The sequence below is a fragment of the Engystomops pustulosus genome, chromosome 3 (genome assembly GCF_040894005.1).
Source record: "Engystomops pustulosus chromosome 3, aEngPut4.maternal, whole genome shotgun sequence".
In the NCBI taxonomy this organism is placed as follows: domain Eukaryota; kingdom Metazoa; phylum Chordata; class Amphibia; order Anura; family Leptodactylidae; genus Engystomops; species Engystomops pustulosus.
Genome location: NC_092413.1, coordinates 87,030,073 through 87,046,130, shown reverse-complemented (window position 1 = coordinate 87,046,130; position 16,058 = coordinate 87,030,073).

Here is a 16,058-nt window from a genome sequence, read left to right as displayed (position 1 = left end):
TAATGTGCACTAAACTACACGGACAAGCCGCACAGATAGCACACAAAAAAAAAAGATAATGCACACCAAGCCACACGGACCAGCCGCACAGATGGCACACAAAAAATAATGCGCACTAAACTACACGGACAAGCCGCACATATAGCACACAAAAAAAATAATGCGCACTAAACTACACGGACAAGCCGCACAGATAGCACACAAAAAAAATAATGCGCACTAAACTACACGGACAAGCCGCACAGATAGCACACAAAAAAAAAGGTAATGCACACCAAACTACACGGACAAGCCGCACAGATGGCACACACAAAAAATAATGCGCACTAAACTACACGGACAAGCCGCACAGATAGCACACAAAAAAAATAATGCGCACTAAACTACACGGACAAGCCGCACAGATAGCACACAAAAAAAAAAAGATAATGCACACCAAGCCACACGGACCAGCCGCACAGATGGCACACACAAAAAATAGCTAAGTACGGGTACACCTACGGCGTTCTGGAAAAAAATATTACCAGGCACCGAAAAAAAACCTATGTGCACCGCGCAAAAAGGCGCTACAAATGCACCTAGCTTGCCCTAAGACAAACTAACTACCGCTAAGATTGCTAAAGATTCTGTGCAGCGCTATTCACACGGCGCACTGAAAAGTGCGTCCAGTGCAGAACAACGCTAACACAGCGCACTGAAAAGTGCGTTTGGGTTCAGAAGGGACAGACAGGGAAAAACGGAAGACACGTGGGATCACACAAGGCGATCACACAGGGAACACACAGGACACAGGAAAAAACAGATAGGATGGGAATTTGTAGGGAACAATAGGGATCAGATAAGGATCAGAACACTATTTATAGTGTAAAAGTGTATTTTGGTGCACACAGTAACGCTCTTTCCTCTCTCCAGCGATACCAAACCAAAATGGTGCCGCTGGAGGAAGAGGAAAGTGCTAAAAGCACGTTTTTTAGCCTAAAATCGCTGTAATTGGCCAGTCAGGTTTGACTGGCCAATCACGGCGATCGGCGGGCGGGACCAATTTGATTGGTCGGGTGACGGAGACAGGAACTCCTCCTGCCTCTGTCACCCAAATTTCAGCCCGATGTCACCACGTCTCGCGACGTGGTGACAATTCTAAAATAGTATGCGCTCGCGCAGTAGCTGTACTGCGCTGAGCGCCAATAGTGGGAAGCTGCGCAGTACAGCTACGGCGCGGAGCGCTAAGGGGTTAAGTAAGAATCACACCACTGAACACTTTAAAGGGAGTCTGGTGCTTGGCAGCATTGTTTTTCTTCTGTTAACCATGGTTATCTCTAAAGAAACATGTGCAGTCATCATTGCACTGCACAAAACTGGCCTAACAGGGTAGAGTATCGCAGCTAGAAAAATTGCACCTCAGTCAACAATCTATCGCATCATCAAAGAATTCAAGGAGAGACGTTCTATTGTTTCCAAAAAGCCTCCAGAGCACCCAAGAAGGACGAGCAAGTGCCAGGACTGTCTCTTAAAAGTGTTTCAGCTTTGGGAACGGGCTACCAGCAGTGCAGAGCTTGCTCAGGAATGGCAGCAGGCAGGTGTGAGTGCATCTGTACGCACTGTGAGGTGGAGACTCTTGGAACAAGGCCTGGTGTCAAGGAGGGCAGCAAAGAAGCCACTTCTCTCCAGAAAAAAACATCAGGGGCAGACTGATATTCTGAAAAAGGTACAGGGAGTGGGCTGCTGAGGACTGGGGTAAAGTCATTTTCTCTGATGAATCCCCTTTCCGATTGTTTGGAACATCTGGAAAACATCTTGTTCGGAGAAGACAAGGTGAGCGATACCACCAGTCTTATCTCATGCCAAATGTAAAGCATCCTGCAACCATTCATGTATGGGGTTGCTTCTCAGCCAAGGGAATCGGCTCTCTCACAGTCTTGCCTAAAAACACATCCATGAATAAAGAATGGTACCAGAATGTCCTCCAAGAGCAATTTCTCCCAAACGTCCAAGAGCAGTTTGTGATCAACAATGCCTTTTCAAGCTTTGCCTTTTGCCATAAAGCAAAGGTGATAACTAAATGGCTCAGGGAACAAAACTGGAAACTCCCCAGACCTTAATCCCATTGAGAACTTGTGGTCAATCATCAAGAGACGGTTGGACAAACAAAAACCAACAAATTGTGACAAAATGCAGGCATTGATTGTGCAAGAATGGACTACTATCAATCAGGATTTGGTCCAGAAGTAGATTGAGAGGTGCCAGGGAGAATTGCAGAGGTTCTGAAGAAGAAGGGTCAACACTGCAAATATTGACTTGCTGCATTAACTCAATCTAACTGTCAATGAAAACTTTTGTTACTTATAATATGATAGCACTTGTATTTCTGTATGTGATAAAAACATCTGACAAACACACATAAAACCAGAGGGCAACAGATCATGTGAAAATATAATATCTGTGTCATTCTAAAATCTTTTGGCCATGACTGTATTTACATTGGCTCGCACCCCTTAGTTAGGGAAGGAGCGTCTATATTGCTGGAATAGGTTTCAGGTAACCCTAACGCTATGGACCATTGGCTGAGACCCTAAGATAGTAGGGCAGTAAAAACTTCCAAAGAGTGGACCAATTTTGAACCTTTATTAGCTCTTTTTTGGGGGGATTAAAAAAACAAAAAAGCTGTAATAGATTTTTTACAAATAGCAAAGATAACATCTTACTTATGTTCTATGGGTCAGTACGATTATGGCAATATCTTGTGTATATAGCTGTATTATGTTTGACTTGTTCTACAGAATATAAACTCATTTGGTGAGAAAAATCCTTTGATTTTGCTTTGCCGTTTACTAAAAGGTGTAATTATTTTGTTGATTGTGCTGTTTTAAGGGCTTAATTTTGCGAGTTTTACTTTATATTGGTATCATGCAGGGGTAAATGTGAAATTTCAATCAAGTTTGGTTGGATGCTCAGTAATCATCATTTTTGCTCTGTTTTTTATATATTTTTTTAAGGCATTCACTATACGGGTTCAGTAATTATTTTATTTTATTGGACGGGCTGTGGCGATACACAATTTGTTTAATTTGTGTGGTGATTTTCACTTTTTATTGCATTCTAGAGTTTTAGACTTTATGGGGCATTTTATTGGCATTTATTGTACATTAAAGGGTTGCTATGGAGATGAACAGCACCCCCATACCTGATGCGGGGGTGTCGATTGCCGAGTTGAGAGGTGGGACCAGGGGTGTACCAAGCCTGTCTGCTGCCTGAGGCGAGCCATAGAGAGACGCCCCCCCCCCCCGCCCATATATGTAATATTTCAGGGAGTGTCAGGACCAGATCCATCATATTGGTTTGGTGTGAAAATAAAGCAATGCAAAAATGCATACAGAGTACCGCCCTGTAGTATTTAATGCATACAGCATGCCGCCCTGTAGTATAAAATGCATACAGCATACCACCATATAGTATAAAATGCATACAGCATACCACCATGTAGTATAAAATGCATACAGCATACCGCCATGTAGTATTAAATGCATACAGAATATTGCCATGTGGTATAAAATACATACAGCGTCCCCCCCATGTAGTATAAAATGCATACAGCATCCCCCCCATGTAGTATAAAATACATACATCATATTGCTATGTAGTGTAAAATGCATACAGCGTATACGGCATGTAGTAAAAAATACATACAGAATATTGCCATGTAGTATAAAATGCATACAGAGTATCGCCATGTAGTGTAAAATACATACAGTGTACCACCATGTAGTATAAAATGTATACAGCATATCGCCATGTGGTATAAAATGCATACAGAATATCGCCATGTACTATATAATGCATACAGAATATCGCCATGTAGTATAAAATGTATACAGCATATCGCCATGTGGTGTAAAATGCATACAGCATATCGCCATGTAGTATAACATGCATACAGAATATCGCCATGTACTATATAATGCATACAGCATATCGCCATGTAGTATAAAATGAATACAGAATATTGCCATGTGGTATATAATGCATACAGCATATCGCCATGTAGTATAAAATGGATACAACGTACCACCATGTAGAATAAAATGGATACAGCTTACTACCATGTTGTATAAAATGCATACAGCTTACTACCATGTTGTATAAAATGCATACAGCATATCGCCATGTAGTATAAAATGCATACAGCATACCACCATGTAGTATATAATGCATACAGCATATCGCCATGTAGTATAAAATACATACAGCATATCGCCACATAGTATAAAATGCATGTAGTGTATCGCCATGTAGAATAAACCGCATACAACGTGCCACCATGTAGTATAAAATGCATACGGAATACATATATACACATATAAACACGTACATATACACATACACATCACATACATATACACATTACATACACAAATCACATACATATACACATTACATACACAAATCACATACATGTACACATATACACACATACATGTACACAAACATATACATATACATATATACATTACATACACACATCACATACATATACACATATACACACATACATAGACACATCACATACATAGACACATATATATACATTACATACACACATCACATACATATAAACAGATAAACTTACTTTATTTTCTTGTATTTTCCAGGAAGGTTCTCCAGGAGCGGGGGAGGGGGGGCTTGGGCGTACAAGGGGGGGGGGAGCCGAGCGGAGGAGGGGGGGGAGCCGAGCGGAGGAGGGGGGGGGGAGCGGAGCGGAGGAGGCCGGGAGCGGAGCTGAGTGGAGGAGAAGGGGGGGCCGAGCGGAGGAGGCCGGGAGCGGAGCAGAGTGGAGGAGAAGGGGGGGGGGCGAGCGGAGGAGGCCGGGAGCGGAGCAGAGTGGAGGAGAAGGGGGGGCCGAGCGGAGGAGGCCTGGAGCGGAGCAGAGTGGAGGAGAAGGGGGGGCCGAGCGGAGGAGGGGGGGAGCGGAGCGGAGGAGGCCGGGAGCGGAGCAGAGTGGAGGAGAAGGGGGGGCCGAGCGGAGGAGGCCGGGAGCGGAGCAGAGTGGAGGAGAAGGGGGGGCCGAGCGGAGGAGGCCGGGACCGGAGCAGAGTGGAGGAGAGGGGGAGGACTGAGCGGAGGAGGACGGAGCGGAGCATAGTGGAGGAAGCGGAGATGAAAGGGACAGAAGGAGCGGAGCAGAGTGGAGGAGAAGGGGGAGCCGAGCGGAGGAGGGGGGGAGCAGAGCGGAGGAGGCCGGGAGCGGAGCAGAGTGGAGGAGAAGGGGGAGCCGAGCGGAGGAGGGGGGGGAGCGGAGCGGAGGAGGCCGGGAGCGGAGCAGAGTGGAGGAGAAGGGGGAGCCGAGCAGAGGAGGAGGAGAGCGGATATGAACGGGACAGAGGGAGCGGAACGGAGCAGAGTGGAGGAGAGGGGGGGAGCGGCGCGGAACAGAGCAGAGCAGAGGAGGGGGAGAGCGGGGGGGGGGGGTCAGCCTGGGATGGTGGTCAGGTGGACGGCAGGACAGGCCGGTGGGCGGCAGCAAGGTCCGGTGGCAGCACGGGTGGGGGTTCCAGCGGCAGCATAGGCAGACTGGCGGGTGGTAGCATGGACGGCCGGGCGCACAATGCCGCCCCTCGTCCAGCAGGTAGCGCGCCGCCTGAGGCGAGATTCTCAACTCGCCTCATGGCAGGTGCGCCCCTGGGTGGGACACTTTATTAGGTGCTTAGGTCATGTTTGACCTCGGCGCCTAAAGGGTTTAACAGCCAGGATCGTAACTTTTGCGATCCTAGTTGTTCGTGCAGAGGCTCGGTTGTCACATACAGCCGGTCTCCTGCACAGATCGCATGCACTATGCTTATAAGCCTGTGCAATCTCCATGACATTGGGGAACGTCATGGTGTGCGAAATCCAAGCTCATCATGACCTTCCCTAAGAGGTTAATGTTACTTTTACATTATTGTTGTGTTAATTGGTTCTTTTTGTGTACTTGAGACTCATAAGGACTATTGTAGTTCTATATCTCAAGAACATAATATGCTACCATACAGCAATTTTGTTTTCCTATACATAAAGTCTCTGTCCAAATTACAAGTTTCCCTGGAAACTTGGACAAGTATCCGTATGGACTAATGGACTTATACAGTTACAAAGCTGCTGAACGGTACAGTGATTTATGTGTACCTTTTTTGACTTGCCTGTTTGCTGTATGCAATGATTTACTGCTTCTGGTTGATGAACAAAAACTTTAATGTAAAAATGTAAAGAGTAAAAAAAAAAAGACCGCATATAGGCATGGTGGTTTCTCATTCTGAAACCCTGTCATATGTGTAGAAAAAAGATTAGGGCTACTAATAGAGTGATACTAAAATCGTTAAACACTGAAAGAGCGGCTGAGTTTGCTCTGTACCACTTGGGTGTTTACTGCATATTGCAGCAAATAACTGCCCGCGGTCTGTGCTGGTGGCAACGCGGATGTTAACCATGAAAATGTGTCTGGCAAAGCTGCTGGAGGCATTTAAATCCCGGCACATGCCCACTGCCTTATTCGATTTGATCGCCATCCCCCCATGACCTCACAGTCTATACTAGACTTCCAGGCCTGTCATTCAGCCTGATCTCTAAGTGTCTATTTCAGGCAGACACTTATAGATAACTAGTAAAGCTACCATATACTGCGATACTGCAGTATTGCAGTATATGGTAGAAGCGATCAGGCACCCAAGGGTTAAAGCAAAGAATAACAAAAAATAAAAAAAGTTAAAAACCGTACAAAAACTTAAAAGTTCAAATCAGTCATAAACATGTCAGGCATTACTGCAACCCAAAATGTCCGATCTATCAAAATATAAAAACGGTTATTCACAGAGTTGAACCCTGTAACGGAAAATAGCACCCAAATGTTCGAATCGCCACTTTTTAACCATTTTGCAACTTATAAAAGTTTTAATAAAATAGTGATCAAAAGGTTGCACAGTCCCTAAAAGAGTAGCAATGAAAACGTCATCTCATCCCACTAAAAATGGGACTATACAGATGTACTATACTGATGTACTGTGCTATACAGATGTGCTGTAGTATGAAAAAGTTATTAGCGCCAGAAGATGGAAAATGTATGAATTTTTTTTCATACTATAGGTTTTCATTTTATCAAATCTATTAAAACATATTAAAACCTATATAAAGTTGGTATCTCCATGATCATACCACCCAAGGAATAAAGTGGAGGTGTCAATTGGAACGAAAAGTGAAAGGCATAAATATAGAGTCTCTGAGAAAGTGTTGCAAACCTGTTTTTTCACCAATTTCACCCTATTTGGAATTTTTTTCCGCTTCCCCGTAGACGGTATGGAATATTAGATCCCATCAGTGTCAAGTACAATTTGTTACAAAAAAACAAGCCCATACACAGCTCGGTACATGGAAAAATAAAGAATTTATGGATTTTAGAAGGTGGGGAGCAAAAAGCAGAAACACAAAAACTAAAAAGGGGTTCACTTCCTGAAAGCCAATGTGTGGTCAAAACTCTTTGACTCCCTTGGTAAATAACTAAAGGGATATAGTTTATTTTATTATTTAAATTCAGAGACTAGGGCACTTCCTGTACAGCAGCAGCAGCAGCCGCAGCTGTATAGGAGATAGCAGTAGCTTTACAGACAAGATATGCTCTGGATCCAAGGGGAGCGGTGACATATTAGTGCTGACTGTGTGTTTTATTGGTAAGGTGAGCTAGCACACCAGTGTTTCACAACTTTGATCTGTCTCATCTCTCTTTTTCTATGTGTCAGATACTAGTAGAATCTTCAGAAGCTAAATGAAAGTGTAAATAAATACAAGAAAATGAGCAGCACTCTGGTTGTAGCGATAAACCACAGCGTGGTCTTCTTTATTCCATAACAAGTGACAATAGCAAGTGTAGCTTAACCCTGTACCATGATAATTTAAGCACAGTATCAGCACACAGAATCTCATAGCACAGAGGTATGCTGCTAACACTTTTACACTGACACTGATATGACCAAAAACAGAATTAAAACTGAGTAAAATTGCAAAGTGAGGGACTAAATATGATCTTTATTGTGGAAACATCATTAGGGGATTAAAATGTTATAACTTTCTTTCATGGGCAAACTACTTTAAGTATTTCCAGGTATTTATAAAATCTGAAAACATGGCATAGCGAGCAGAGAGACGGTATTTGGTATCTGTGGCCTCCTTTCTTCTAAAAACAACCTTTACAATTATGCTAATGAGCCCCAAGGCCTCCGTGGGGTTTTATCACAACCCGACTGTGCTGCAGATTTGCAGGCTGTTAATGTACAAGGAACACTTCACTCTCCCACCCTGTGCTGAAAGGGAAGGTAGAAGTGCAGTGGGGAATGGGTGGCATTTTATCAGGCATTAATGTGCCCGTCGCTCCTGAATGTTTTAGTGGTTATGTTGGAAAATATTGGGGGTAATATTGGGTTTGACTTGAAATTGGATCACACTGTGAATTTGAATTCTTTTCACCCTGCTTTAAAAAGTTTGGTGAACACCTTGGTTTGGCTGTTATTTGCTTTGATTGTTATTTGCTTTGATTGAGGACCAATAGGCCTTTAACACTCTTCACAATCTATCATCATGTTGCTGAATAAAAATAAATAAATTAATTAATTAATTAATAATAAAACTAGTCTTTAAAGTCTACCAGAAAATGTGCTCTCTATGTATACAAGACTCTAAAATCTTAAACTGTTTCAAATTTATGTAGAACAAGGCTGCTTTTGTCCATTTTTGCTTCATGTGCATCTGTACCATCTATTTATAAAAATGTGATATTAAAGTAGCAATACAGATTTGGGCAAGGTTATAAAATGTAACATAATTATTATTTTCTTCATACCACATAAACGTTACTGCCAAGCAATGGAGAATATTTGTATACAGGGCAAATCAAGAATAGGATTATTTGTAGTGCTATTTATATGAAGTTACAGTATACTAAAAGAAAACTCGTTTGTTTAGCACTGAATCACATTAGGTATTAATACAGTATTAAACAGTTTCACTGGAAACACTACTGAGATAGGGCTGAGGGACGGCCCCCTCCGATTAGAATCGCAGCGCTAGCGCTACAGCAGCATGTGACCGTAGCCTGAAGTGAATTGTTACCTGCTTACCCATTTAAAAAATCTCCCCCAAAGTCAGGCAAATATGACTTTGTCATTTTAAAGAAAAGGATCTCATCTTTCACATAACATCAGGCAAAGGACTTTGTGAGTTACAGAACCAGAGATGTAGACAGCTAAAGACATAGTCGGAAATACAAGCTGCAGATAAGGATCCAGTACCTGTCTACTTTTTAACTGCCTGCATGTCCAGCTATTTAGCTTACAGAACATCATGCCTGATCTTAAAGATTAGATTCTTATCTTTGTTATGACACAAAAAGCATGTTTCTAGGTATTATAGAATATTGGTCTGGTATAGTAACCACAGTGTTTTCCATCTGTAACACCCGATTGAGTGTTATGACAATGCAATATCTACTGGCTGTTTTTGTAATTGTTTTTTTTTTTATTCATCTTGAAGTGTAACATTGGGAGAAGTACTTGGGAGAACAATGGGGGAAGTCTATTTTCACTGTATACATGTCCTTTCCTCCTTCAATAAAGGAGTTAAAATATGTGGCAGGCTGACTGCTTAAGAGTGTCAGCTTTTACAGAATGTTTACAGGTTGCATTTCTGTTCGGGAATTCTTGTGACTGAAGGTCCACTGCATAATCCTAAATGGAAATATTTCAGTGACAAGGATAGTTTTTTTTATCACTGCCAAATTAAACAGATATCATAATTGTTCAGTTGCTTGACTCCTTATTCATGCTCCAACAATTTTCTACAAATGTACTAGATGTCCTGTGTTGTGTACATCTGCTTGGCTGAAGCATCACTATGATGATTATGATGCATTCACTTACTGGAATGCAAATGTCTCTGTGACAACACTGACAGGGTCCATGCACAGCTTCTTAGTACCCAGATGGCCTAATATTTTGTACTTAGGCACTTATTATAGGCATCTTAGACCATAAGACTTAAAAGTTAATCTATTAGCCAACGTCTCCCGCTAAACTAAGATTACCATCTTGCTGGTCATAAACTCATAAGTCCAGGCATGTCTGTTTTATCCATATTCTTGTTTTTTATGCCGCTGAAAAACGACTGAAAAAAATGCTACTGAAAAAATATGCAGATCAATCTGAAGTGCTTTGGACGACATTAACAGAGCCTCTCCAGGCTCCAAGGCAAGATCTAGGCCCCCCCCCTGCCGCATTTCTGATAAGCCCATTACTTTCTCTGCCGACGTCACTCCTTTTCTACAGAACCTGTGAACAACCTGGACCACCGAATTTATTATAGTGCAATATATAAAGTATATTGGATTCATATATATATTATGCAGAGTTCAGTCCACAGCAAAGTGATGAGTCCGTGGCACGGCACTCGTCATGTGAAACCGGCCTAAGGGTGCGGTCACACGTGGCATTTTAAACCCGTTTTCAAGCAATGCGTTTTTGTTTTTTTTTTTGGAAAACATTTTATTTGTTTTTCAGAAAAGGACATGAACATGTAAATCAACATATTTTGCTTGGTTCATTAACTGTTTCGAATACATTTTAGTGAGAATATTATGCATCTTGAATGTAAATGAGAATGCCCTGGGGAGGGTACGTCATCTTGTTTGTGCTAATATCTGTTGTTACGACCCGCTGCTTGTTCCACCGTGGGAAGGACGGTGGTCCTCTGTGACCTTCCTTTACGGTTCTGCCAGTCTGATTTTCACAATTGCAGAGCTCCTAATGAGCCTTTTAGAAATTGTTGTACCATTCAGTGAGACGAAATGGTGTTACTAATTCTACTATTTCTGCCCTTGTCATGTGTGTTGTAATAAAGGTTTTCCATTTTCTAAAAAAACTTTCGCCTGTATTTCTTTGTGTCTCAGAGTTTCTAGATGGTCTAGTCTTATGAGGTATTTCATTTGTGATATAACTTCCGTGACAGTAGGCATTGTCTGTTGGATCCAATGATTCATTAGGCACCTTTTTGCTACCAGTAAAAGAGCACGTATATCAAGTCGTATGATGTAATCGTCATCTTGGTCCTCCTCTCCCTCATCTACGTGCAAAATAAAAAGCAGCGGGTCCATGGGTAAGTTAACTTTCCATTTTGCCAGAATGTGTTCTTTGACTGATTGCCAGTAGTTTTGCGAATGGTCGCATTGCCACAGACCATGCCATAAGTCTGAGTTTGGTTCCAAGCATTTCGGGCACGCTATCAGTCTGTCCGGTTTGGAGGGTGTTCTGGGTAAGTTAAAGCCATAGTAGGCATGGTGTAAGGTTCTAAAGTAGGTTTCCCTCCATTGCTTGCTTGCTACACATTTCCTGACTTTGGCCCAGCCTTTTAAACTTCCCTCATAGACTTCTCTCTCTGGGAACTTTCTAGCCCAGCACTTTCCTACCTGCTGTTGTGTTCCCTTGAGCAATTGTCCTTTTATCGTTGTGTACAGGGAGGAGATAGAACGCACACTCTGTGGGGTCCCTAAGAATGAGGTGAAGGTAGTTTCTGAGGCTTCTTTTGTCTCGTCAGCTAACTTTTCCCTAAGAAAGTGGTGCAATTGGTGGTATGTGAATGTGACACATCCAGTCAGTGAGTACTTGTCTTTTAGCTCCTGTTCTGTCAACCATCTCGGTTCAGTCTCGTGAAGTAGATCTCCTACTTTCTGAATTCCCCTTTCTTTCCAAGGTCTGTAGAGGACACTTTCTGTGCCCGGTGTGAATTCTCTATGTCTCCATAGGGGCATGCGCTTAGAGAGAAGGAAGGGAAGGGAGTATAATTTCCACACTTCTTTCCATGCTATCAGCGTATCTCTTACTACTATCAAGGTTTTTGCTATTGCGGGCCATCTATTGTACTTTGTGTGCATGAGCGCTATTAACTCATACGGTGCTGCTAGCGCTGCTTCTAGTTCTGTGTTGGAAAATTTGTATTGTGTATCCAGTCCAGGACATGGCGGAAGAGACTCGCCAGGTTATAGCCGCGGATATTGGGTAGGTTGATCAATGCGTTTTTTGAAAACGCATCCGTTTTTGCCTGGTTTTAATTAAGATAATTGGGAAAACCGGTCAAAAACAGATGCGCTTTAAAAAAAACTGTATCCTTTTTTTTTTGTTAACCCATGCTTTTTAACCCCTACGAGACTCAGCCTCTTTTGGCCTTTAGGATGCGGGTGTTAGCGCGCGGTGTCAGCTGTGATTGACAGCTGACAGCCGCTGCTTCTGGTACCGGCTCAGTTCGTGAGCCGGTGCCAGAAGCAGGACGTTATAGTGCGTCCTGGCACGCTAAGTATCTAGCTACCGGGACATACTATAACTTCCAGGTGCGCCTAGGGGTTAACAAACTGCTTAAAAACGGGTTTAAAACACCACGTGTGACTGCACCCTTAGGGTGGTCTCACAGTGGCTTATTTTTTTCACATCAGTGATTTCTCAGTGAGCCGATTTTGGCTTATGGACGCATACATATTGGTTTTCTCTTCTTGGCTTCAGTGATTTTTCATGAATGCCTTACTAAATTATTCCTTTCAATAGGCTTTTTACTCACTCCAGTATTTTTCCACTTATCAGTGGTCAATTTAGAACCTGTTCTTTTTTGTGTTCACTGACATTGCATCAGTTGAGAAAAACAGAAGCGTGAAAAAGCCCATAGAAGGGGGGGGGGGGGGGTAGGTTCGGTAAAGCATCAGTGAAAAATCAGAAAAATGCATATTGGTTGGTTTGAATCAGTTTTTCTTCATTTTTGGAAATTTAAGCAGCTGTGAAAATGTTAATACCGCTGCTTAGTTTTTCTTCATTTCTGGAAGTGTAAGCAGCAGTATTAACATTTTCACAGCTGCTTAAACTTCCACAAATAAAGAAAAACGGACTCAAACCAGCCAAACGCATGGCAATATGTTGAAACCCATGCATTTTCAGTGCGTTTATAAAGGCACCAAGAACGCACAGTGTGACTGCACCTTTATTGTCGTGTTAATCTGTCACCTGGTTCTTATTTCTTTATCTGACAAACCCCTTAACGCCGAAGCCACTTTTCACCTTCCTGACACGGCCCATTTTTTCAAATCTGCCCTGTGTCACTATAAATGGTTATAACTTTGAAACGCTTTAACATATCCAAGTGATTTTAAAACTGTTTTCTCATGACACTTTGTACTTCATGTTAGTTGTAAAATTTTGGTGGTATGTTTTGCATTTATTTATGAGAAAATCAGATATTTGGTTAAAATTTTCGAACTTCAAAATGTTCTACTTTTTCCATACATAGCCATAACCGCAAAAATACTTAAAGGACACCTGTCATCAGGTCTGTGTCACTAGTCCTGTCACTACTACCTGTTGGAGCAGCTCACAAGGATCCCATCCCAGCCTTTATCTAGTTATTTCATACATTAATCATTGTAAAATCATCTATTCTTTATTATGTAAATGAGGCTGGTCACATGGTCAGAGGCAGTGATGTCACCCGTTACCCCTCCCCTCTCCTCCCCCTGCTCATGTCTGTGTGTATAGTAAATCATGGCTAGTGTGTGTGCTGCATCTGCTGACATGCTGCATCCTCCTAATATACAGGTGAGAGACACAGACATCAGCTACACATGAATCTGACATGTAACATGACATCTGCTGTAACATGGCTGCCTGGAGCTGCTGTATCTCTCCTACACACACATGCACACACAGGCTGCAGGGGGCGTGGCCACCAGCACCAGGAAGCACATCATTATACAGCCTCACATCATTATACAGGCTGTCAGTCATGCACTGGGGGTGTGGCTGTGCCTCCCACTCATGAATAGAGTGGACAGCTTGAATATGCTAATGCTTCATTGGACATTTCACAGGTCATTTGCATACAGCTTGCATTGCTTAGGTTTACAGGCATGTAGAGGGACAATGAAGGGATAGAGGCAATGATCTCTAATGGCAGTTTATGAAAATATATTTAGTTTAGGGGGGTTATTTTGCATGACGGGTTCTCTTTAATAACTAACATTCACCGAATGTCTACTTTATGTGGACATGGTTTTTTATGCATGCTCTTATTTTTGTAGGATGCTATGGGCCTTTGAACGTTAGGTGCGATTTTTCACATTTTCATAAAAAAAAATGCAAAATCCTGCTATTGAGGGACCTAAATAAAAGTAAAACCCTATGAATTACCCCATTATAGAAACTACACCCCTCAACGTACGTAAAAACAACTTTTATGAAGTTGGGAAGCTGCGCCATTCAGAGCAGATTATTCATTGTCACTTTATAATGGCTATACAATCTTTATTTTTTTGGCAATTTGGATTATTTTGGAGATTATTTTTTGCGACATGAGATGCACTTTACAAATATTTCATTTTAGTGGGTCATTAGCTTATTTATGAGATTTTATTAACTCTTGAATGTATGGGTGAAAAGAAAATTGTCAATTTTGGTTTCCTTTCTTTTCGTATTTTTTGGGGGTCGTACACCATACACCAAAATAGTATTTTTAGTGTACGGTGTACGACCGTATCTTTATCTTTATTCTATAGATCACTACGATTACGGTGATAGCTCATTTATATAGTTTTTAATTTATTTTTACAATTTTACTGGATGAAAACTAATATAGAGGAAATCTCATTTGTTTTTGCATCGCCATCTTTTCGGAGACGTAACTTTAATATTTTTTGGTTGACAGAGCTACACTCACCGGCCACTTTATTAGGTACACCATGCTAGTAACGGGTTGGACCCCCTTTTGCCTTCAGAACTGCCTCAATTCTTCGTGGCATAGATTCAACAAGGTGCTGGAAGCATTCCTCAGAGATTTTGGTCCATATTGACATGATGGCATCACACAGTTGCCGCCGATTTGTCGGCTGCACATCCATGATGCGAATCTCCCGTTCCACCACATCCCAAAGATGCTCTATTGGATTGAGATCTGGTGACTGTGGAGGCCATTTGAGTACAGTGAACTCATTGTCATGTTCAAGAATCCAGTCTGAGATGATTCCAGCTTTATGACATGGCGCATTATCCTGCTGAAAGTAGCCATCAGATGTTGGGTACATTGTGGTCATAAAGGGATGGACATGGTCAGCAACAATACTCAGGTAGGCTGTGGCATTGCAACGATGCTCAATTGGTACCAAGGGGCCCAAAGAGTGCCAAGAAAATATTCCCCACACCATGACACCACCACCACCAGCCTGAACCGTTGATACAAGGCAGGATGGATCCATGCTTTCATGTTGTTGACGCCAAATTATGACCCTACCATCCGAATGTCGTAGCAGAAATCGAGACTCATCAGACCAGGCAACGTTTTTCCAATCTTCTACTGTCCAATTTCGATGAGCTTGTGCAAATTGTAGCCTCAGTTTCCTGTTCTTAGCTGAAAGGAGTGGCACCCGGTGTGGTCTTCTGCTGCTGTAGCCCATCTGCCTCAAAGTTCGACGTACTGTGCGTTCAGAGATGCTCTTCTGCCTACCTTGGTTGTAACGGGTGGCGATTTGAGTCACTGTTGCCTTTCTATCAGCTCGAACAAGTCTGCCCATTCTCCTCTGACCTCTGGCATCAACAAGGCATTTCTGCCCACAGAACTGCCGCTCACTGGATGTTTTTTCTTTTTCAGACCATTCTCTGTAAACCCTAGAGATGGTTGTGCGTGAAAATCCCAGTAGATCAGCAGTTTCTGAAATACTCAGACCAGCCCTTCTGGCACCAACAACCATGCCATGTTCAAAGGCACTCAAATCACCTTTCTTCCCCATACTGATGCTCGGTTTGAACTGCAGGAGATTGTCTTGACCATGTGTACATGCCTAAAAGCACTGAGTTGCCGTCATGTGATTGGCTGATTAGAAATTAAGTGTTAACAAGCAGTTGGACAGGTGTACCTAATAAAGTGGCAGGTGGGTGTAGTTTAGGGCTTATTTTTTTACGTGTTGAGTTGTTTTTTTCAGTGGTACCATTTTGTCGCACATAACTTTTTTTGATCACTTTTTA